Below are 23,010 nucleotides of genomic sequence, written 5' to 3' on the forward strand. Positions count from 1 at the left end.
GAAACTCACAGGCAAGTCTGGCTCAGTCTCTTTTGAGTCACTGCTCCTTTCTCTGGGTCCTGGGGCACACAAGACTTTGTTTGTGCCCTCCAAGAGTCTCTGTTTCCCCAGTCCTGTGGAAGTTCTGTAATCAAGTCCCACTGGTGTTCAAAGTCAAATTCCCTTGGGGTTCTTGGTCCCTTTGCCGGATCTCCAGGTTGGTCAATCTATTGTGGGACCTAGAACTTTTGCAACAGTGTGAGAACTTCTTTGTTATAATTGTTCTCCAGTTTGTGGGTTGCCTGCTCTGCAGCTCTATAGTGGAGCTAATGGTGACCTCTTCCAAGAGGACGTATGCCACACACCACATTTCCCAGGTCTGCTGCAGTGAGAGCCTCTGTCGCTGTGGCAGGTCATTACTGACCTGTGCCTCCACAGGAGACACTCAAACAAGGTCTGGCTCAGTCTCTTGTGGGAGTCACTGCTCCTTTCCCTGGGTCCTGGTGTGCACAAGGTTTTGTTTGCACACTCTAAATGTCTCCAGCAGCTATGAGGTTTGATATTAAATGCTATTGCACCCCTCCTGCTGTCTTATTGTGGCTCCCCTTTTCCCTTGGGCATCGGGTATCTTTTTTCGGTGGGATCCAACATTCTCCTGTCATTGATTGGTCAGCAGCTAGTTGTGAGTTTGGTGTTCTCAAAGGGTAAGAGGAATGCACGTCCTTCTACTCTGCCATCTTGCCTGTTAGGACAAATTTACCCAACCTGATATTCCTAACAGCTTGACAGCAGTGGAGTTGGTTACGATCACTTTATAGGGACCCTTCTCTTTAGCAATAATTGGTCTTTGGGGATCCCCTCTTTCCAGCTTTTAAGAAGAACTTGGTCCTCAGGGTTTGTTTGTGAAAGAACTGCTCCTTCCTCTAGTTTTTAGTTGGGAACTGGCAGTGCCTTGTGGGCTGAGTCCTGGATTGCCTTCTGAACTCGTCCTAGGTTAATATGTCTCGGCGCCTGGCTCACTTCCTCATCCTGTAGATTGTCAGTAGTAAGAGGAGGCCTCCCATAGGTCATTCAAGTGGGCTAAGTCTCAGACCACTCCTGGGGGCTACACAGACCCTGGGGAGTACCAGAAGAAACAAGTTGGCCCAGGTTCATGAGTTTCATGGCAGAGCTTTGCTAAAGTTTTCTTTAAAGTATGGTTCATTTTGTCTACCTTCCCGGAAGACAGGCGGTGCCAAGAGAAGTGTCACTTGTAGTCTATCCCTAGGGCCGTTGTAAGCCCTTGTCTGATTTTGGCTATCAGAGAGGGCCCATTATTGCTCTGGATGGACATTGGAAGTCCAAACCAAGGAATTACTCCTTTTAAAAGGGACTTACAGACGTCCATAGCTGTTTCAGATCAGGTGGGGAAGGTTTCACCCCATCCTGTGAAAGTATGTACAAACACCAGAAGATATTTATATTCTGATCTTGAGGGCATTTGAGTGAAACCTGACCATCTTCCCCTGGATATGTCCCTTGGTATTGAATTGACCTGAGTAATGAAGAGGAAATTAGATGAGTCTGCGGTTTATTATAGGCACAGAAATCACAGGTGTGTGTTACTTGTTTTACTGTTCTTTTAAGCCCCTTCCCTGGGGGGAAAAATGGCCTTTTGCATTGAGTACCATGGTGCATTCCTCCCATAGCAGGCAGCATCATGTAAGCTCTTAGTGAGTTTCCATTGTTGGGACTCAGGGGTTAGAACATTATCCTCCTTTTTATACCAGCCTGTGCTTCCCTTCTCATAGCCCCATTTTCAGCATTTTCTTGTTCCTGTGGGGAATACTGGGGAAGACTAGGGAGTTCAGGGAGCCCAATCACTAGAGCTATAACTTGTTTAGGTTCCTGCAGTCAAGCTGCTTGTTCTGCAGTTTAATCAGCTTTCCTGATCCCTTGGGTCACAAAAGATCCCTCTCTCTGACCTCTACAGTGGATTACTGCTCCCTGGTGGGAGGCTCTACTACTTCTAAAAGAGCCAGAATCAAATCTTTATATTTCAGGAGGGAATTTCTAGCAGTTCACATTTGCCTATCTTTCCATATGGCAGCGTGAGCATGTAACACTAGAACCCACATTTAGTCAGCAAAAATATTTAATTTCCTATCCTTCCCTAATTGCAAAACTCTCATTAATACCATTAGTTCAGGCTTGTGGGCCAATGTCTGGGGTGGCAGGGCCTTGGCTTCTGGACTTTGTCTAGACTAACTATGGCACACCCTGCCTTTTGGGTTCCCATTTCTACAAAACTGCTCCCATCAGTGAACCATTCCATCTCGGGATTGTCAGGAGGTTCAGCTGGAAGAGTAAGTTTGTTCTGTGGTCTCTATACTGATGCAGTAAGTCTCCACTCTTGACCACTGGAAGGAGGGTTGCTGGGTTTGGTACACCTTTAAGGTAATGTCAGGAGTGTCCATTAGGAGCGCCTGCTAGCTGATTGTCCTTCCTCCAGTCAACCAATGATGTGCTTTGACTTCCAGCACAGACTATACCTGATGAAGGTTTCATACATCTAAGTGTTGTCCCAGGGTCAGCTTGGAAGCCTCATTACCACCAGGGCTGTGGCTGTGACTGCCTATGGGCAGGTTGGCCATCCGGGCCACTAAGTTCAGTTGTTTTGAAAAGTAGGCCAACTTTTGGGTCAGGACTCCTAGTGCTGTTCCTGATTGCTCGTGAATGTATAGGGTAAAGGGCTTGTCCAAATTTGGAAGCCCCAGTGCTGGTGCCTACTCAATTCAGTCTTTAGAGTCTTGAAGTCCCACTGGTGTCCTTATTCCATTGACAGGATTCTTTTTCTCCTCTCTTTAGAGCCTCATAGAGGGTTTTGCTATAAGGCTGTGATTTGGAATCTAGATGTGACAGAACCCAGCCATCCCAAGAAACCCAAGAAAGTCTTGGAGTTGCCTCTTTGTGGTTGGAGTTGGTAATACATTACTGTTTTTCTATCTGTGGCCAAGGCTCGTACCCTAGGGGTCAAAACAAATCCTAAATATTGAATCCATTGCTGTGAGGGCTGAGCCTTGGTTGGAGAGACTTTATATCTCCTTTTGTCCAGAAAATTTAGCACTCTGGCAGTATTTTGATCTGAATCTTAGTTGGTCTTACTACTTATCAATAAATTATCAACATATTGTAGCAGAGTTCCATTCTCCAGGCTCGGTTCCCTCAGTTCCCTTGCTAACGCATTTCCAGAAAAATGGGTGCTATCCTGAAAATCCTGTGAAAGCACTGTCCTGTATATACTGGGGAGCCTCCAGGCTGTCAGGGTCTCTCCACTCAAAGGCCAAAAGCTATTGAGAGCCTGGATGTAGGGGAATACAGAAAAATGCATCTCTGAGGTCCAAAACAGAAATACTGGGTGCTCCCTGGCACTTGGGTGAGGAGGTTATATGGGTTTGGCACAAGTGGGTGAATAGGGACGACTGCCCCATTCACGGCTCCTAAGTCTTGCACAAACTGATTCTCCCCACTAGGCTTCTGTGCAGGAAGAATTGGGGTGTCGCAAGGGAATTGGCAGGGCGGAGAAGACTCTTGAGAGTCCCTTGGACTGCAAGGACATCCAACCAGTCCATTCTGAAGGAGATCAGCCCTGGGATTTCTTTGGAAGGAATGATGCTACAGCTGAAACTCCAGTACTTTGGCCACCTCATGCGAAGAGTTGACTCATTGGAAAAGACTCTGATGCTGGGAGGGATTGGGGGCAGGAGGAGAAGGGGATGACAGAGGATGAGATGGCTGGATGGCATCACTGACTCGATGGACGTGAGTTTGAGTGAACTCCGGGAGATGGTGATGGACAGGGACGCCTGGTGTGCTGCGATTCATGGGGTCGCAAAGAGTCTGACACGACTGAGCGACTGAACTGAACTGAACTGAATGAGTCCGTGTTTTTGAAATTTGCTGAGCCAAAGGTTTGATACCCCTCAGGGCCCCAGGCTTTAAAGGATATCATCTTTTCCAGGGGTATTTTCCCCAGGCCTTGACTGTATTTTTATTGGGGAAGGATGTTTTGCCATTCCTGCACTAAGGTGTCCAAAACTGTAGGATCTACCTGTTCTCTAATTTCTTGGAGGGTATCTTAGGGATATCTTCCCTAAGGGCCCAGATGGTAAAGAATCTACCTGTAATTCGATCAGCCTGTAGGTTCAATCCCTGGGTTGGGAGATCCCCAAGAGGATCCTGACAGGCTCTAGTCCATGGGGTTGCAAAGAGTTGAACGTGACTGAGTGACTAACACTTTCACTTTCATCTTAGGGAATATTTTGATGGCCAACCAGTGGATCGTTTAGGATACTATATAATAGGTACAATAGATACATATACAGACAGATACATCTGTCTGTTCAGATTCTTTACTTCCTTGGATTTCACCCTGTCCTAAGACTATACTGGTTTCTAACTTATTTAGCAAATATCTTCCAAGGAGGGGAACAGAGTATTCTGGTATACACAAAAAGGAGTGAGTAATAATGATACTCACTAATTCTGCAAGCAAGGGGAGACCTAAATCAATTTACCTTTGACTGTTCATCATCAACTCTTGTCACAATACAGTCACAGTTGGAAAAGGGGGCTAGTTGCCTAAGCCAGAACAGAGCAGGTGGCTCCAAGGTATACAAGAAATTCAGTTTGTCTACCTGCTCCATCTAAGGTGACCTGAGGCTCCACTGGAGTAATGATGATGGATCTGGGGCTGGGCAGGCACTCAGACCCTGTCAGTCAGGAGAATCCCTCATCTGAGAGATTTGCAAGGAACTAGGGCGTGTTGATCTCTGGTTCCTCTGGCTTTTCTAAAACCAGCTTGAACATCTGGAAGTTCACAGTTCACGTACTGCTGAAGCCTGGCTTGGAGAATTTTGAGCATTACTTTACTAGCGTATGAGATGAGTGTAATTATGTGGTAGTTTGAGCATTCTTTGGCATTGCCTTTCTTTGGGATTGGAATGAAAACTGACCTTTTCCAGGCCTGTGGCCACTGCTGAGTTTTCCAAATCTGCTGGCATATTGAGTGCAGCACTTTCACAGCATCATCTTTCAGGATTTTAAAGAGCTCAACTGGAATTCCATCACCTCCACTAGCTTTGTTCGTAGTGATGCTTTCTAAGGCCCACTTGACTTCACACTCTGTGTGGATCACAATAAACTGTGGAAAATTCTGAAAGAGATGGGAATGCCAGACTACCTGACCTGCCTCTTGAGAAACCTATATGCAGGTCAGGAAGCAACAGTTAGAACTGGACATGGAACAACAGACTGGTTCCAAATAGGAAAAGGAGTACATCAAGGCTGTATATTGTCACCCTGCTTATTTAACTTCTATGCAGAATCCATCATGAGAAACGCTGGGCTGGAAGAAGCACAAGCTGGAATCAAGATCACCGGGAGAAATATCAATAACCTCAGATATGCATATGACATCACCCTGATGGCAGAAAGTGAAGAGGAACTCAAAAGCCTCTTGATGAAAGTGAAAGAGGAGAGTGAAAAAGTTGGCTTAAAGCTCAACATTCAGAAAACTCAGATCATGGCATCTGGTCCCATCACTTCATGGGAAATAGATGGGGAAACAGTGGAAACAGTATCAGACTTTATTTTTATGGGCTCCAAAATCACTGCAGATGGTGATTGCTGCCATGAAATTAAAAGACACTTACTCCTTGGAAGGAAAGTTATGACCAACCTAGATAGCATATTCAAAAGCAGAGACATTACTTTGCCAACAAAGATTCGTCTAGTCAGGGCTATGGTTTTTCCTGTGGTCATGTATGGATGTGAGAGTTGGACTGTGAAGAAAGCTGAGCACCGAAGAATTAATGCTTTTGTACTGTGGTGTTGGAGAAGACTCTTGAGGAGCCCTTGGACTGCAAGGAGATCCAACCAGTCCATTCTGAAGGAGATCAGCCCTGGGATTTCTTTGGAAGGAATGATGCTAAAGCTGAAACTCCAGTACTTTGGCTGCCTCATGCGAAGAGTTGACTCACTGGAAAAGACTCTGATGCTGGGAGGGATTGGGGGCAGGAGGAGAAGGGGACGACAGAGGATGAGCTGGCTGGATGGCATCACTGACTCGATGGACGTGAGTCTGAGTGAACTCTGGGAGTTGGTGATGGACAGGGAGGCTTGGCGTTCTGCGATTCATGGGGTTGCAAAAAGTCGGACATGACTGAGCAACTGAACTGAACTGAGGGCATGTTGGGGTTCTCTCTTGGGCATCCCAAAGGAGGGTGCTCAGGGCATTCCCCCTGCCAGTGCCCCTCCCTCTGACAGTAGGCACAGTGGTTCGGGCCCAGGCGGCTTCTTGGTGGACTGTCCTGCTTTGACTCCAGGGTTTCCTTAAGGTGGTACGAAATCAGAGCAGTCAAAAGCTGCATTCTCTTCACTAGCCTCCTATCCTCATTGGTCTCTGCCATTAAATCTTGGTTGTTAGAGACCCTGAAGGCCTCCTCTACCAAGAAGGTTGACTGTGGGTTTTGGGGTCCAGCCTCAAGCTTTTGAAATTTTCTCCAGATACCAGGAGTAGCCTGGGTGATAAAATGCATGGCCAGTAGTGCCCTCCCTCCTGTGGACTCAAGATGGATACCAGTGTCCTTCCGGAATGCTTGTCACCCAGCTCAGGAAGACTGCTACATTGTCATCTTTTTCCTGTGTAACCTCACAAATCTAATCATAATTTATAGGCTTCATCATATGCCTTTTCATTCCTTCTGACAACAAGTAATATATATCTCATCCTGACTGGCTTACTCGATCTTCATAGTTCCAGTGTAGGTCATGTTCTGGCGTTGCAGCTCCACCCAGCTGATAAATGTGGTGTGGATTGGTGGCCAGTAGGCCATCTGTTTGTTCCCTACCCTTTCTCAATATACCTTCCTTTTCATCTGGGGTGCAGCAGAGGGCCAGAGTAAACATGATATCAGATCAGATCAGTCACTCAGTCGTGTCCGACTCTTCGCGACCCCATGAATCGCAGCACGCCAGGCCTCCCTGTCCATCACCAACTCCCAGAGTTCACTCAGACTCACGTCCATCGAGTCAGTGATGCCATCCAGCTAGCTCATCCTCTGTCGTCCCCTTCTCCTCCTGCCCCCAATCCCTCCCAGCATCAGAGTCTTTTTCAGTGAGTCAATTCTTCGCATGAGGCAGCCAAAGTACTGGAGTTTTAGCTTTAGCATCATTCCTTCCAAAGAAAGCCCAGGGCTGATCTCCTTCAGAATGGACTGGTTGGATGTCCTTGTAGTCCAAGGGACTCTCAAGAGTCTTCTCCAACACCACAGTTCAAAAGCATCGATTCTTTGGCGCTCAGCCTTCTTCACAGTCCAACTCTCACATCTATACATGAGCACTGGAAAAACCATAGCCTTGACCAGACGAATCTTTGTTGGCAAAGTAATGTCTCTGCTTTTGAATATGCTATCTAGGTAGGTCATAACTTTCCTTCCAAGGAGTAAGTGTCTTTTAATTTCATGGCTGCAGTCATCATCTGCAGTGATTTTGGAGCCCCCAAAAATAAAGTCTGACTCTATTTCCACTGTTTCCCCATCTATTTCCCATGAAGTGATGGGACCAGATGCCATGATCTGAGTTTTCTGAATGTTGAGCTTTAAGCCAACTTTTTCACTCTCCTCTTTCACTTTCATCAAGAGGCTTTTGAGTTCCTCTTCACTTTCTGCCATCAGGGTGGTGTCATTTGCATATCTGAGGTTTTGATATTTCTCCCATCAATCTTGATTCCAGCTTGTGCTTCTTCCAACCCAGCGTTTCTCATGATGTACTCTGCATAGAAGTTAAATAAGCAGGGTGACAATATACAGCCTTGATGTACTCCTTTTCCTATTTGGAACCAGTCTGTTGTTCCATGTCCAGTTGTAACTGTTGCTTCCTGACCTGCATACAAATTTCTCAAGAGGCAGATCAGGTGGTCTGGTATTCCCATCTCTTTCAGAATTTTCCACAGTTTATTGTCATCCACACAGTCAAAGGCTTTGGCATAGTCAATAAAACAGAAATAGATGTTTTTCTGGAACTCTCTTGCTTTTTCTATGATCCAGCAGATGTTGGCAATTTGATCTCTGGTTCCTCTGCCTTTTCTAAAACCAGCTTGAATATTAGGAAGTTCACGGTTCACGTATTGCTGAAGCCTGGCTTGGAGAATTTTGAGCATGACTTTACTAGCATGTGAGATGAGTGCAATTGTGCGGTAGTTTGAGCATTCTTTGGCATTGCCTTTCTTTGGGATTCGAATGAAAACTGACCTTTTCCAGGCCTGTGGCCACTGCCGAGTTTTCCAAATCTGCTGGCATATTAAGTGCAGCACTTTCACGGCATCATCTTTCAGGATTTGAAAGAGCTCAACTGGAATTCCATCACCTCTACTAGCTTTGTTCGTAGTGATGCTTTCTAAGGGCCACTTGACTTCACCTTCCAGGATGTCTGGCTCTAGGTCAGTGATCACACCATCGTGATTATCTGGGTCGTGAAGATCTTTTTTGTACAGTTCTTCTGTGTATTCTTGCCATCTCTTCTTAATATCTTCTGCTTCTGTTAGGTCTATACCATTTCTGTCCTCTATCGAGCCCATCTTTGCATGAAATGTTCCTTTCGTATCTCTGATTGTCTGGAAGAGATCCCTAGTCTTTCCCATTCTGTTGTTTTCCTCTATTTCTTTGCATTGATTGCTGAAGAAGGCTTTCTTGTCTCTTCTTGCTATTCTTTGAAACTCTGCATTCAGATGTTTATATCTTTCCTTTTCTCCTTTGCTTTTCACTTCTCTTCTTTTCACAGCTATTTGTAAGGCCTCCCCAGATATGCAGATCACTAAAAGACATAGGAACTCACACAATCTGCTACCAAAAGTAGCATTCCAGGAAAACTTGTTCTCTTACAAGAGAGAAATCAAATCCAGTCTTGCATTAGCCTACTCTTAATAAAATCCATTTACCTAGTTAAATTTAATCTAACCATAGAAAATTCTGGCACATACAAAATTCTTTCCTCACTATTCATCTTCTACAAACCTTCTGCAACTTCCTATAGCCACATTCTGTCCCTTATTCTTTCCACATTCAGAAATAGCCAGCACTGAGGCAAAATCACCCTTATTCCTTTCAACAAACTGTATTTCTACTCTTCATACCTTCTTTTCTGAAAACACACATCCCACTTTCCATGAACTGCTCTCCACATTAACATTCTGTAAACTGGTAACAAAACATCTCAAGGTGGCACTGAACAGCTCAATTTCTCTCTCCCATGAAGACAAAAGTAAGTAAATTGAGACCTGTTTAGCAATTAATATTGCAATATTCTATCAAGCATTTCTGCTTGAATTCAAAATGGCCCTCTTTCTTATTTTTCCTCAGTCTGGGGGACTGGAGATGAATCAGGCAGTCCTGAGAGCCCGGGTAGAATAGTCTCACTGCAACAGCAGAGGAGGGAAATGTTCAAGCTCCTGCCTTTTCTTTAAAATCCCACTCCACTCAGTGACCCAAGGCTGGAGTCTCAGGCAGTGTGGGCTGTGTATTTCCAGGCTGAAGCACTCTGCCTTGCCCACAGTGTTGTCAGAGACTTGCAGGAGCAGTTGGACACATAAAACTACAGCACAAAAATGCCAACCACAAAACTTAAAGACCCAAACAAGAAATTTTCAAGGTGGGGCAGGAGTGCAGGAATGAGGACCAAGGGAGAGGTAAAAAGAGGAGGGACACAAAAGAGACAAAAAAGAGACAGAAAGAAAGAGATCGCTGCTTCAGCCCACCCTGCTGTGGGTCTCTATTCAGGCACCAACCTGTGTGCTTCCAGAAGAGGCCAGTGAATACCCACAGAGCTGATCAAGCCTGGAAACCAGACAGTTGTCCGTTGTCTGTGGGTCTCCTACCCACAGGTGGGACTCTCACCCACATGAACACTAGTATGCAGAATCTGCCACTTCAGCCCATTCCCAGTAGGACTTTTCTTACTGGCAGAGAAAAGAACAGTGAGAATACTGAGATGATCGTACTTCTGGCCACTACACTCTACGAGGTTTTGTTAGCAGAAGAGTCTCTGGAAACCCCTCCTTCCCTGGTCCTCAGTTCTTGGTGAGGACGCAGAGATGAATCTGAGGTCTTACCTATTGTGAGAGAGTTTATTGACAATAAGGACAGAACAGAGAGACACCTCAGGAGAGAGGTGGGCCAGGCCAAGGAGTGCAATGGCACCAAAGGACGGGGGTGTAGAGTTTTTAAGGTAAAGTTTTTCCATTATCCAGGAGGCTTAATTGACAGTCTTAATTGACAGCTACAGATTGTATAACAAGACCGGTGTGCATGTCCCTCCCATAATTCAGTCTGTTATAATTGGATGTATGTACTCACAGAATATTTATGAACACTTAATGAACCCAGTGGCCACCAAAGGATATCTAAGGACACGATAGCATGGAGTGCGTGCATGCACCAGAGTGGGGAAAGTCCTTCCAGTTGGCCAGTGGGGAATTTTTCTGGGCCCTTGACCATTTTAGAATACTGATGGGGGCATGTTTGGGGCAGGGTTGGTGAATAGCTTGGCAAAATTGGGCGGCTATTGGACATTCAGTCAACAGGGCCGCCTTTGGTTGCTCATGGCTAACGTCCTGTCTAATGGTTTGAACCTCTATCATTCTCACAAATGTTTGGCCAGGGAGAGCCCGCTGGACCAAGATATGCCAGGGTGTGAGGCGAGCCTCTCCCACCTGTCCTGTCACCTGTCAGCGGGAGCCATTGCTGGCCAGAGGGAGCAGGTGACACAGGCTGAGAGGAATGAGGCTGTGGCTGCCCAATGGCCGCTCTCTCAGGATAGGACAGAAGGGGAAGAGGACAGAGAGGAGAAGCAGAGATTTTAGGAGAGGGAAGGGGGCGAAGGGGCAAGAGAAAGTGGTGAGGGAAGATGGACAAAGGGGAGGGTGAAAGAAAGCATGGCCTGAAGGAAGGTTCTGAGCTCCCAGGGGCCAGGAAGGCAGACTTACCTTGTGACTCGGAAACAAGAGGCTCAGGTGGCCACTTGTCACCCACGGGGAAGCTGCGTTCAATGATTCCAGAGGTGTCCAGATCCTTTCTCTAAATGGGACAAGGCCTACATCAGGCAACCCTAATTTTGTTACCAACCAGGGCTCTTGTTCCTCCTTCATTAGTAAAAATTGATCAGAGGCCAGATAGGAAATTCAGGCAAGGTTTTATGGGGCCCCTGCTGCCGGAGCCCCATATCAGGGGAGCAAGGGCAAACAACAGGTTCCCTTGCTGGCTCACTGCTCCCGTGCTTCTTAGCCATCTGTGTCTTCTGTGGCAAAAATGTCTATCAGATCTTTGCCCATTTTTTGATTTGGTTGTTTGTTTTCTGATCCTGAGTTACATGAGCTATTTGCATTTTGGAGATTAATCCCTTGTCAGTTGCTTCATTTGCAAATATTTTCTGCCATTCTGAGGGTTGTTTTTGTATTTTGTTTATGGTTTCCTTTCCTGAGCAAAATCTCTAAGTTTAATTAGGTCCCAATTGTTTGTTTGTGTTTTTATTTTTACTACTCTAGGAGGTGGATTGAAAAAGATCTTGCAGAATTTTTATCCTTTCTGCTTTGCTGAAAACTCAAGGAAAAGTTAGTCTTCCCCTGCCCATTTCCATTTCACAGAAATGGCTTTCCTTTCCTAACCATTCCTTTTATGGGCCAGGTCAGAAGTCTTTTCCTCTTTTGAGTCCCGAGGTCTATCTCCTAGCCTCTCATAGCAGGTTGTCCTTATTTCCAGTGACCATAGGTCAATCCTGAAGGTGCAGTGGAATGCAGTTAATAATTATGCCACAACAGAGACAAACTGGAGCACTGCTGGGGTAGCTGCTCCCCCTAGTTACATATCTGCTACAGTACTCAGTTTTGCTTTGTTTTTGAACTATGGATAAATACTTAACTTGTCTTTTTCCCCATCTCCTTGCTTCTTCCTCCGGAGGTAAGAGAAGCTTTCCTCTTCAGCTCTTTCCTCTGCAGTACATCTAATGGCATCGTTGCCAGCAGCAGCATCATCACCACCGTCGCTATCATCACACTACAGTAGCTGAACCTTCCGTTACACTTACTATATGTCAGGGACATAGTCACGTGATGTATAATGACTCACTGAATCCTTGCAACAGTTGTAGGAAGGTGACATTATGTTATCCTTGTTTTAGAGAGAAATTATGAAGCTTAGAGAGGCTCACATGCTCAGGGTCACATAGTAGGGAGCAGTGGGGCCAGGATTCAGTTTCAGACAGTTTGGCTTCTTTATTACCATTGCCCTCAGATAGGACTTTACACAGAGAATGTGTAAAGTAGTCATTTGAAAAGTAAGGGATCCCTGGATTCACATGCTTACACCCCTAATTCTAGATTTTAACAGAGGAAAGGGTTTAGGAAACAAACAATTTCACTTATAATAACGTCTTATGTCTGTTGCAGATATTAAAAAACAAAACAGTTTTCCACACAGAATGTTGTCTCTGGTCTTCTGAAAATTAAACTTATTAGAATTAATTCAGAGAAATAAGAGTTATTAGAGGGAACAAATGCATTTTAATTTATTTTACAGTTTTGTTGAGGTATATATAATTGATGTACAGTTCTGAGTTTAAGGTATACAGAATAATGATTTGACTTACATATATTGTGAAATGATCACTACAATAAGTTGAGATGACATCCATCTTCTCATATTGAGACAACAAAAAAAAGATGTTTTGCTTGTGATGAGAACTCTTAGAATCTACTCTTAATAACTATCAAATATACTCCACAGCAGTGTTGATTGCAGTTACCAAGTTGTGCATAATGATTTTTATTTATTCATCTTTTAACTGTTTATACCTGTTGATCACCTCTATCTACCCTGTTCCCCCCATTTCTGATGAATGTAAATCTGATCTCTTTTTCCATGAGTTTGGTTAGGGTTTGTGGGGGTTGTTTGTTTTTAGTTTCTCCAAATAACTGAGACTATATAGAATTGGTCTTCCTCTGTTTAACTTACTTATCCTAATTAACCTCAAAGGCCTCAAATTTCAGGATTGCCTTCTTTTATGGCTGACTAATATCTATCTTGTGTTTATGTATCTCATTTTCTTTATCCATTTAGCCATCAATGGACAGTTAGGTTACTTCCTTCCAACCCATGGTAAATAATGCTTGCTATGAACTTGAGAGTGCAAGTGATACCTCTTCCACGTAGTGTTTTCATTTCCTTAAAATATGTTCATACAAGTGGACTTGGTCCTCTGGAGAAGGGAATGGCTACTCACTCCAGTATTCTTACGTGGAGAATCCCATGAGAAGCTTGGTGAGCTACCATCCATCGGGTCGCAAAGAATCGGACTTGACTGAAGTGACTTGGCATGGCATGGCATGGCATGGTAGTTAAATTTTTAATTTTTTGAGGAACATTCATACTGTTTTCCATACTGGCTGTGCCAGTTTATAATCCCACCATCAATACATAGGACTCTTCTCCACATCTTCTCTAGCATTTATCTCTTGTCTTTTTGGTGCTAGCCATTGTAACAATCTTTAGATGTTATCTCATTGAGATTTTTGATTTGCATTTCCCTGCTGATTAGTGATGTAAGCACCTTTTCGTATTCGTACATCTTCTTTGGGAAAATGTCTATTCAGCTTCTTTGTCCATTTTTAAATTGGATTGTTTGTTTTTTTGCTATTGAATTGTATGAATTCTTCATATATTTTTGTTGTTAGTCGCTTCTCTGTTATATGGCTTACAAATAGTTTTTTCCCATTCTGTAGGTTGTCTTCATTTTGTTGACTTTGCTTTGCTGTGCAGAAGCTTTTCAGTTTGTTATAGCCCTGCTTGTTTATTTGTGATTTTGTTGCTGTGCTTTAGGTATCATATATATATACACATATATATAAATCATTGCTAAGGCCGATTCCCGTTGCCTATATTTTCTTCTAGGAGTTTTGTTCTTTCCTGTCATACATTTAAGTCTGTAATGCATTTTGAGTTAGTTTTTGTGAGTGCTGTAAGATAGGTGATCTATTAGTAGTTTCATTGTTTTACATGTGAATATTCGGTTTTCTAAGCTCTGTTTACTGAAGAGACTGTCTTTTCTCTGTGGAGTTTTTTTGGCACCCTTGTCACATGTTAGTTTACTGTATGAAAGTGAAAGTATTAGTTGTTCAGTCGTGTCCTACTCTCTGCAACCCCATGGTCTACTGTAGCCCACCAGGCTCCTCTGCCCATGGAATTCTTCAGGCAAGAATACTGGAGCGGGCAGCCATTTCCTTCTCAAGGGGATCTTCCCAACCCAGGGATCAAACCTGAGTTTCCTGGATTTCAGATGGTTTCTTTACCAATTGGGAAACCCAGTTTACTGTATACGCATGGGTTTATTCTGTTCCACTGATCTGTATGTCTATTTTTATGCCAGTACCATATTTTAATTTTTTACTTTATATTGAAGTATAGCTGATTAACAATGTTGTGTTAGTTTCAGGTGTACACAAAGTGATTCAGTTATACATAGACTTGAGTCTATTCATCTTCAAATTCCTTTCCCATCTAGGTTGTTACATAACATCGAACAGAGTTCCCTTTGCTGTACAGCAGCCAGTCCTGGTTGGCTAGTACCTTATTTTGATTACTATAGCTTTATAATATAGCTTGAAACCAGGAAGTGTGATGTCTCCCACTCTGTTCTTCTTTCTCAGGATTGATTTGGCTATTTGGGTTCTTTTGTGGTTCCATATTGGAGAAGGCAATGGCACCCCACTCCAGTACTCTTGCCTGGAAAATCCCATGGACGGAGGAGCCTGGTGGGCTGCAGTCCATGGGGTCTTGAGGAGTCGGACAGGACTGAGCGACGTCACTTTCACTTTTCACTTTCCTGCATTGGAGAAGGAAATGGCAACCCACTCCAGTGTTCTTGCCTGGAGAATCCCAGGGATGGTGGAGCCTGGTGGGCTGCCGTCTATGGGGTCACACAGAGTCGGACACGACTGAAGCGACTTAGCAGCAGCAGCAGCAGTGGTTCCATATACTTATTAGAATTGTTTTTTATACTTCTGTTTAAAAAATACTATTGGGGTCTTGATAGGAATTGCACTGAATTTATGGATGATGAAGAGCTGATTCATTGGAAAAGACCCTGATGCTGGGAAGGATTGAAGGCAGGAGGATACGGAGAGGCACAAGATGAGATGGTTGGATGGCACCACCAATTCAATGAACATGAATTTGAGCAAATTCCAAGAGATGGTGAAGGAGAGTGGAACCTGACATGCTGCAGTCCATGGGGTCACAAAGAGTCAGACATGACTTAGGGACTCAGTAACAACAGCAAATAGATGGCTTTCAGTAGTATGAACATTTTAACAGTATTTTTTCCATCAGTGAAAACACTGAAAATATTTTTCTATTCATTCGTGTCTTTAATTTCTTTCATTGATGTCTTGCAGTTTTCAGTATAGAAATCTTTACTCTCCTTGGTTAAATTTATTCCTAAGTATTTTATTGATTGATACTATTGTAAATGTGATCATTTTATTTCTTTTTTCAGATAATTCATGTTACTGCTTAGAAATGCTCCTAATTTATGTATGCTTATTTTATATTCTGCAACATTAATGAATTTGCTGGTTCTAAGTATTTTATTGACTTATGTTACTGTAAATGTGATCATTTTATTTCTTTTTCAAATAATTCATTGTTACTGTGTAGAAATGCTCCTAATTTTTGGATGTTTATTTTATGTATTTTGCAGCTTCACTGAATTAGTTGGTTAAATCTAACAGGGTTTTTTTTTTTTAGCACTGACTTTAGGATTTTCTGTATATAAAACCATGTCATCTGCAAATAGAGACAATTTTACTTGTTCCTTTGCATTTCTTTTTTTTTTTTAATTGGAGTATAATTACTTTACAGTGTTGTGCTAGTTTCTGCTGTACAACAATGTGAATCAGCTATGCATGTTTGCTAAATTGCTTTAGTTGTGTCTTGACTCTTTGCGACCCTAAGGATTGTAGCCCGTAGGCTCCCCGTCCATGAGATTCTCTAGGCAGGAATACTGGAGTGGGTTGCCGTGCCCTCCTACAGGGGACCTTTGCGACCCAGGGATTGAACCTACATCTCTTATATCTCCAGCATTGGCAAGCGGGTTCTTTACCACTAGTGCCATCTGGGAAACCCTGAAATCTGCTCTCTGTACAAGTATATGTCCTCCCTCCCGTGTCTCCTTCCCACCCACCATCTCAGCTCTTGAGGTCGTCACAGCACACCTGGCTGGGCTGCCTGTGTCATACAGCAGCTTCTCACTAGCTATTGATTTTATGCATGGTAGTGTATATGTCAATGCTACTGTCTCAATTTGTCCTGTCCTCTTCTTCTTTGCCATGAAGTGATGGGATCAGATGCCATGATCCTAGTTTTTTTTAATGTTTAAACCAGCTTTTTCACTCTCTACTTTCACTTTTATCAAGAGGCTCTTTAGTTCCTCTCTTTCTGCCATAAGGGTGGTGTCATCTACATATCTGAGGTTGTTCATATCTCTCCCAGAAATCTTGATTCCAGCTTGTGATTCATCCAGCTCAGGATTTTGCATGATGTACTCTGCATAGAAATTAAATAAGCAGGTGGACAATATACAGCCTTGATATACTCCTTTCCCAATTTTCAACCAGTCAGTTGTTCCATTTCTGGTTCTAACTGTTGCTTCTTGTCCTGCATATGGGTTTCTCAGGACAGGTAAGGTGGCCTGGTATTCCCATCTCTTTAAGACTTTTCCACAGTTTGTTGTGATGCATACAGTCAAAGGCTTTAGCATCAATGAAGTCAATGAAGCAGAAGTAGATGGGGTTTTCTTTTTTTTTTAATTCCCTTGCTTTCTCTATGATCCAACAAATGTTGGCAATTTGATCTCTGGTTCCTCTGCCTTTTCTACACCCAGATTGTACATTTGGAAGTTCACATAGTGCTAAAGTCTAGTTTGAAGGATTTTGAGCATTACCTTGCTAGCATGTGAAATGAGCCTAATTGTACATTAGTTTGAACATGCTTTGGCATTGCCTTTCTTTAGGATTGGAATGAAAACTGACCTTTTCCAGTCCTGTGGCCACTGCTGAGTTTTCCAAATTTGCTGGAATATTGAGTGTAGCACTTTAACAGCATCATGTTTTAGGATTTGGAATAACTCAGCTGGAATCCCATCACCTCCACTAGCTTTGTCTGTAGTGATGCTTTCTAAGGCCCACTTGACTTCTCACTCCAGGATGTCTGGCTCTAGGTGAGTGACCACACCATTGTGGTTATCTGGGTCATTAAGACCTTTTTTTGTATAGTTCTTCTGTATATTCTTTCCACCTCTTCTTAATCTCTTCTGCTTCTGTTAGGTCTTTACCATTTCTGTCCTTTATCGTGCCATCTTTGCATGAAATGTTCCCTTGATAGCTCCAGTTTGCTTGACGAGATCTCTAGCCTTTCCCATTCTCTTGTTCTCCTAATTGTTTGCATTGTTCACTTAAGAAGGCTTTCTAATTTCTCTTTGCTATTCTCCGGAGTCCTTCATACTGTTCACCATAGTGATAGTATCAGTGTACTTTTCCACCAACATTGTAAGAGAGTTCCCTTTTCTCCACACCCTTTCCAGCACTTATTGTTTATAGATTTTTTGATGATGGCCATTCTGACCTATGAGAGATAATATCTCTTTGTAGCTTTGATTTGTATTTTTCTAATAATGAATGATGTTGAGCATCTTTTCATGTGTTTGTTGGCCATCTGCATGTCTTCTTTGGGGAAATGTCTGTTCAGGTAGTTGGCCCATTTTTTGATTGAGTTGTTTGTTTTTTATATTGAGCTGCATGAGCTGCTTGTATATTTTGGAAATTAATTCTTTATCAGTTGTCTCATTTGCAGATATTTTCTCCAATTCTGAGTTGTCTTTTCATCTTATTTATGATTTCCTTTGGTATTCAAAAGCTCTTAAGTTTAATTAGGTCCCTTTTATTTATTTCTGTTACTTTATTTCATTACTTTAGGAAGTGGGTCAAAAAGGATCTTACTGTGGTTTATGTCAAAGAATGTAATGCCTGTGTTTCCCTCTAAGAGTTTATAGTGTTTGGCCTTACATTTAAGTCTTGAATCCATTTTGAGTTTATTTTTGTATATGGTGTTAGGAATTATTCTAATATCATTCTTTTACATGTAGCTGTCCAGTTTTCCCAGCACCACTTATTGAAAAGGCTGTCTTTTCTCCACTGTATATTCTTGCCTCCCTTGTCTTTGACTTGAGATGTGTGGGTTTATCTGGGTTTTCTCTCTGTTCCATTAATCTGTGTTCTGTTTTGTGCTTGTATGCTTTCCAAACTGTCTTTGATTGCTGTAGCTCTGTGTTATGGTCTGAAATCAGGGAGGCTGATTCCTGACTGTTTTTCTTTCTCAAGATTGCTTTAGCAATTCAGAGTCTTTTGTGTTTCCATACACATTGTGAAATTTTTTGTTCTAGTTCTGTGAAAAATACTGTTGGTAGTTTGATAGGTATTGCATAGACTCTGTAGATTGCTTTGGATAGTATAGTCATTTTCACAGTGTTGATTCTTACAATCCAAGAACATGGTATCTCTCTCTGTTTGTGTCATCTTTGATTTCTTTCATCAGTGTCTTATAGTTTTCTGCATACAGGTCTTTTTGTCACTTTAGGTAGGTTTATTCCTGGGTATTTTATTCTTTTTGTAGCTATGGTAAATGGGATTGTTTCCTTAATTTCTCCTTTGATTTTTCATTGTTAGTGTATAAGAGATTTATGTATACTCATTTTGTATACTGTGACTTTACTAAATTCATTGATTAGCTGTAGTAGTTTGCTGGTGGCATCATTAGGATTTTTTATGTACAGTATCATGTCATCTGCAAACAGTAGCAGTTTTACTTCTTTTTCAATCTGGATTCCTTTTATTTCTTCTCTGATTGCCGTGGCTAGGACTTCTAAAACTATGTTGAATGATAGTGGCAGGAGTGAGCACCCTTGTCTTGTTCCTGATATTCAGGAAGTGCTTTCAGTTTTTCACCATGTTTGAGAATGTTTGCTATGGGTTTTCATATATGGCCTTTATTATGTTGTGATAGGTTCCCTCTATGCCCACTTTCTGGAGAGTTCTTTTTTTTTTTTCCATAAATGGGTTTTGAATTTTGTCAAATGCTTTTCCTGCATCTATTGAGATTATCATATGGTTTTTATCTTTCAGTTTGTTTGTTAATATTGTGTATCACATTGGTGAATTTGCATATATCAAAGAATATTTGCATCCCTGAGATAAACCCCACTTGATCATTGTGTATGACTCTTTTGATGTGTTGTTGGATTCTGTGTTAGTATTTTGTTGAGGATTTTTGCATCTATGTTGATAAGTGATACTGGCCTGTGATTGTCTCTTTCTCCCTCATCAATTTTTGGGAAGAGTTTTAGAAGGATAGATGTTACCTATTCTCTAAACATCTGCTAGAATTTGCCTGTGATGCCATCTGGCCCTGGGCTTTTGTTTATTGGAAGATTTTTGAAAGATAATTTTGTTTGCTTTTGGCTGTGCTGGGTCTTCACTGCCGTGTGCACACTTTCTCTGGCTGTGGCGAGTGGGGGCCTCTCTCTAGTTGTGTTGCACGGGCTTCTCAGTGTTGTGGCTTCTCTTGTTGCAGAGCACAGGCTCTTGCCTGCAAGGGCTCAGTAGTTGTGTTTTGTAGGCTGTAGAGTGGGCTCAATAGTTGTGGCACATGGGCTTAATTGCTCTGTGGCCTGTGGAATGTTCCCAGAGCAGGGATTGAATCCGTGTCCCCTCCATTGTCAAGTGTATTCTTAACCACTGGACCACCAGAGAAGTCCAAAGAACCAACTCTTAGTTATGTTAATCTTTTTATGTTGCTTTCCTATTCTTGATTTCAGGTATTTCTGCCCAGATTTTTAACTTTCTTCCTTCTGGTGACTTTGGGTCATTTATTTTTTTCCTAGCTCTTTGAGACATACAGTTATGTTGTTTATTTTGGATCTTTCTTTTTTCTTAATGTAAGGGATTATTGCTATGAGCTTCCCTCTTAGAACTGCTTTTTCTACATCCCATAAGTTTTGGTATGTTGTGTTTTCAATTTCATTTATCTCAAGATGCTTTTTAATTTCTTCTCTGATTGGTTGCTCAGGAGAGTGTTATTTAATTTCCATGTATTTGTGAGTTTTCTAGTTTTCCTCCTGTTACTGAATTCTAATTTCAACCCATGGTAGTCAAAGAAGATACTTGGTGTGATTTCAGTCTTCTTGAATTTACTAAGACTTGTTTTGTGACCCAACATTGTGATCTGTAATACACAATGCTTCATGTGTGCTTAAGCATAATGTATATTCTGCTGTTGTTGAGTAGAATATATATGTCTGTTAGATCCATTTTGTCTATCAGTTCAGTCACTCAGTTGTGTCTGACTCTTTGTGACCCCATGAATCACAGAACGCCAGGCCTCCCTGTCCATCACCAACTCCCAGAGTTCACTCAGACTCACATCCATTGAGTCAGTGATGCCATCCAGCCATCTCATCCTCTGTCGTCCCCTTCTCCTCCTGCTCCAAATCCCTCCCAGCATCAGAGTCTTTTCCAATGAGTCAACTCTTCGCATGAGGTGGCCAAAGTACTGGAGTTTCAGCTTTAGCATCATTCCTTCCAAAGAAACCCCAGGGCTGATCTCCTTCAGAATGGACTGGTTGGATGTCCTTGCAGTCCAAGGGACTCTCAAGAGTCTTCTCCAACACCACAGTTCAAAAGCATCAATTCTTCGGTGCTCAGCTTTCTTCACAGTCCAACTCTCACATCCATACATGACCACTGGAAAAACCATAGCCTTGACTAGACGAACCTTTGTTGGCAAAGTAATGTCTCTGCTTTTGAATATGCTGTCTAGGCTGGTCATAACTTTTCTTCCAAGGAGTAAGCATCTTTTAATTTCATGGCTGCAGTCACCATCTGCAGTGATTTTGGAGCCCCAAAACAATAAAGTCTGACACTGTTTCCACTGTTTCCCCATCTATTTCCCATGAAGTGATGGGACCAGATGCCATGATCTTCGTTTTCTGAATGTTGAGTTTTAAGCCAACTTTTTCACTCTCCTCTTTCACCTTCATCAAGAGGGTTTTTAGTTCCTCTTCACTTTCTGCCATAAGGGTGGTGTCATCTGCATATCTGAGGTTATTGATATTTCTCCCGGTGATCTTGATTCCAGCTTGTGCTTCTTCCAGCCCAGCGTTTCTCATGATATACTCTGTATATAAGTTAAATAAGCAGGGTGACAATATACAGCCTTGACGTACTCCTTTTCCTATTTGGAACCAGTCTGTTGTTCCATGTCCAGTTCTAACTGTTGCTTCCTGACCTGCATAGTGTTGTTCAAATCTGTTATTTCTCTATTGATTCTGTCTGAATGATCTATTCATTGCTGAGAATTGGGTATCTAAGTCCCCAACTATTATTGTATTCGTGTTTATTTCTCCTTTAGCTCTGTTCATTTTTGCTTTTTTTAGGTGCTCCAGTGTTGGGTAAATATTTAAAGTTGTTAAATTTTCTTGATTGTCCCCTTTATCATTATATAATCTTCTTTGTATCTTTTTACCATTTTCAGTTTAAAGTCTATCTTTTCTGACATAACCTTCCTGCTGGTGGCTCAGATGGTAAAGTTTCTGCCTACAATGTGGGAGATCTGGGTTCAATCCCTGAGTTGGGAAGATCTCCTGGAAAAGGAAATGGCAATCCTCTCCAGTATTCTTGCCTGGAAAATCCCATGGACAGAAGAGCCTGGTAGGCTACACTCTCCATGGGGACACAAAGAGTCAGACATGACTGAGCGACTTCACTTTCACTTTCACTTTTCTTACATAAGTATAGCAACTACTGCTTTTGGAGGGGATGGTTTCTGTTTGCTTGAAATATCTTTCTTTAACCCTTCACTCTCAATCTGTCTGTGTCTTTAAGTCTAAAGTGAGTCTCTTATAGGCAGCATATGGTTGGATCTTGTTTTTTGTTTTTTTTTTTTAATCCATTCAAAAGTTCCATGTACCTTTAAAGTAATCATTATTAAGTGAGGACTTACTCAGCTTCCCAAGTGGCGCTAGTGATAATGAACCCACCAAGGACTTACTATTGTAGTTTTGTTACATTTTTTCAGAATGTTTTATAGATTCATTTTTCTTGTTTCTTATCCTGCTGTCTCTTTTTGTATTTCACATCTTTCAGTATCAGTATGCTTTGACGACTTTAGCATGTTCTTTTATGTAATTACTACAGATATTTTTCCCTTGTGGTTACCATGGAGCTTACATAAATATTTCGGAGTTACAGCACCCAATTTTAAGCTGTTAACAACCTAACTTTGATGACATTCCTAAGCTTTATACTTTTATTTCTCCCCCTCTCCTCACATTTTATGTTATTGATGTTACAATTTACATATTTTAATATTGTTTATCCAAATATAGATTATTATAATTATAGTTATTTTGCTACACTTGTTTTTTAACTTTGAGTTATAAATGAATTATGCACCACCACTTACATATTTCTTCTTCATGGAAAGTCTGCTTTTGAAATTCTATTCTGTTCTTCAGATCAGTCATTGTATTTTTCAGCTCTCGGTTCTCTGGTCAGATTTTTGGGTGGTTTCTATTTATTTTGAGGACAAGAAGAGGAGGCACAGAGGATAAGATAGTTGGATGGCATTATCAACTCAATAGACATGAATTTGAGCAAACTCTGGGAGATAGTGAAAGAGAGGGAAGCCTGGTATGTTCCACTCCATGAAGTTGCAAAGAGTCAGAGGTGACTGAGCAATTGAACAACAACAGTATTTATTTGTTGGACTTCTTTTGTTCATGCATTTTTTCCCCTTAATTTTGGTTAGCTGTCTGTGTGTTCTTGTAGTTCACTAAACTTCTTTAGGAGAAATGTTCTGAATTTTTTATGTTACAGTTCATAGACCTCTATTC

At 42.0% G+C, this 23,010-nt stretch overlaps 1 protein-coding gene across 2 annotated transcripts in view; it reads left to right on the top strand.

Moving 5' to 3' along the window:
- Positions 1–15,886, top strand: part of LOC129659069 (cullin-1-like) — a 120,646-nt gene extending 104,760 nt beyond the window's left edge. For both annotated transcript variants that reach the window (XR_008717778.1, XR_008717779.1), the window contains exon 4: positions 15,100–15,886. The gene's annotated coding sequence lies outside the window, so the exon portion shown is untranslated. The remainder of the gene's footprint in view (positions 1–15,099) is intronic.
- Positions 15,887–23,010: the final 7,124 nt, after the last annotated feature.

Source organism: Bubalus kerabau, chromosome 8, assembly GCF_029407905.1.
Source record: "Bubalus kerabau isolate K-KA32 ecotype Philippines breed swamp buffalo chromosome 8, PCC_UOA_SB_1v2, whole genome shotgun sequence".
In the NCBI taxonomy this organism is placed as follows: Eukaryota; Metazoa; Chordata; class Mammalia; order Artiodactyla; family Bovidae; genus Bubalus; species Bubalus kerabau.